The following is a 2,500-nucleotide window of genomic DNA, read 5'->3' on the forward strand; positions in this document are numbered from 1 at the left end:
GTGTGTCCCGGGGGCCCGCGCGAACACGCAAGCGTCCGCTCAATCATTCTGCAAACAGGAGGAGGCTGAGCTCCCCTGCACAATACACCTCGAAACCCTCTCAGGTCCCGGCGGCGCGCAGCGCCGTCCCAAGTACTTGGTCGGGTTCGAGAGAGGCGCAATCGCCCGGAGTTAGGCGAGTAGACGCTTTCGGTGCGACCACCCGTGCTCCCAACTGAGCTTGCCGCTGCCGACAGAGGCCCGGGAGCGTGCTGTCGTGGCATTGCCGGCGGGAGACAACACGCGCCACCTACGGTGACCGGCAGCTCCAACGCCAGCGCCACAGAAGGACAAAAGCCCCACTTGGGTGCCGAAGCGAACTCTCCCAGCACAGCGCACGCGCCAACACATCCGCACAGCTGCGATACAAACCACCAGCGAGAACCGCTGGGGCGACCGAGCAGCAGACGGCGTCGCGGCGCCGAGCGCCGGGCGGCGGCGCATCCTCAACGCACACAGTCCTCAATCGGACCAGCACACTGAAGATGTCCACCGCGCTTCGCACCGGGCCCGCGAGGACCTACTTTGGCCGCACGGCGCCGCGCGCAGGGTGCGCCGGCGCGCAGCTGCGACGCCTGCCGCGTCCGTCGGCCGGCGCGCCTGCCACTGGCCGCCCCCACCAGCCGGCTGTAGCGCGTGCGCCCACGCACCGCGCGGCCAGCACGCCGGGAGGCGCCCCCTCACCGGCCGGGGACGGTCCCACCCAGCCACCACCGCGTATCGCTTCACACCCAGATGCCGTTCAGTTTCATCGGCATGGTGGGTATCGCTGGAACAACCGGTTAGTACCTCAACCTATCGTCGCCATCACCGATTCACCCCTAGCGAGAACAACCGCACCACAACGGGTTACCATTTCTTCATTTGCGTAACTTCACCAGAAAACGTAGGCGTCCATCGCCATTAGCAACTTCAACGATTATTGCATGCCTGTGTCAGGTGTCACGCCACACTACGTCTGCCCACATACACGCAACAAAATGTGCACGCCTAGACAATACGTGGAAGGTGGCCCCCGTACGTATGCGATGTCCATTGCTCGAACGACTGTCAACCGGCCTCTGTAGCATGTCGCAGATATGGAACGCGGTGCACCATGCTATCACGGTGTTTGAGGAGAGACGACTAGGTCCGAATACATCAACACACAGCTCATGCTGATCGCCATCCACGGCGTCCGTTCCTCCCACACGTCTCTATGGCGTACCACACTGCAATCCAGCTCTCATAGGGAGACGACACGTAGCTGCGTGCACAATATTTGCACTGTATGGTCCGCCGTTTTTGGGCGCAGTCGTTGTACGGTCACACATGTGCCACGATGTATCATTCAGTACATAAGGACGAATGTGCAGTACAGATTGTGGTTCACGCGTACGACATCAGCGGACAGTTGACACAGGCCGCACCACAACGTAGCCTGCGTACGTCGCATGCGAAGGGCATTGAACATGCAAACTTGTCACCAACCAGCTTGCGAAGGCAGGGGGCAAGGTGGGGACGTGGGGACGTGGGGAGGGGTGGGGGGGGGGGGGGCGGCATGTACGTCCTGCTGCCATCCACATTACAGTGTACAGCAGGAGCATGTGGAAAGTCAGCAAGACTTGCAAGGTGTTTAACATGAAGCGATACACAGGGGAGCGGGCAGTGCGAGTAGCGAACTATATTGCGAGGGTTGCGGGTGGGCAACACTACACTAATTGAACGAGTCGTATAACAATTACAGAGCAGGTTTAGGCGACAACGTGGGTTACGTTAGCGGACAACGTGGGTTACGTTAGCGGACAACGTGGGTTACGTTAAGGCACAACATGGGTTACGTTAAGGCACAACATGGGTTACGTTAAGGCACAACATGGGTTACGTTAGGGCACAACATGGGTTAGGTTAGGGGACAACATGGGTTAGGTTAGGGGACAACATGGGTTAGGTTAGGGGACAACATGGGTTAGGTTAGGGCACAACATGGGTTAGGTTAGGGCACAACATGGGTTAGGTTAGGGCACAACATGGGTTAGGTTAGGGCACAACATGGGTTAGGTTAAGGCACAACATGGGTTAGGTTAAGGCACAACATGGGTTAGGTTAAGGCACAACATGGGTTAGGTTAAGGCACAACATGGGTTAGGTTAAGGTACAACATGGGTTAGGTTAAGGTACAACATGGGTTAGGTTAAGGTACAACATGGGTTAGGTTAAGGTACAACATGGGTTAGGTTAAGGTACAACATGGGTTAGGTTAAGGTACAACATGGGTTAGGTTAAGGTACAACATGGGTTAGGTTAAGGTACAACATGGGTTAGGTTAAGGTACAACATGGGTTAGGTTAAGGTACAACATAGGTTAGGTTAAGGTACAACATAGGTTAGGTTAAGGTACAACATAGGTTAGGTTAAGGTACAACATAGGTTAGGTTAAGGTACAACATAGGTTAGGTTAAGGTACAACATAGGTTAGGTT

Source organism: Schistocerca piceifrons, unplaced genomic scaffold, assembly GCF_021461385.2.
Source record: "Schistocerca piceifrons isolate TAMUIC-IGC-003096 unplaced genomic scaffold, iqSchPice1.1 HiC_scaffold_1352, whole genome shotgun sequence".
Lineage (NCBI taxonomy): Eukaryota > Metazoa > Arthropoda > Insecta > Orthoptera > Acrididae > Schistocerca > Schistocerca piceifrons.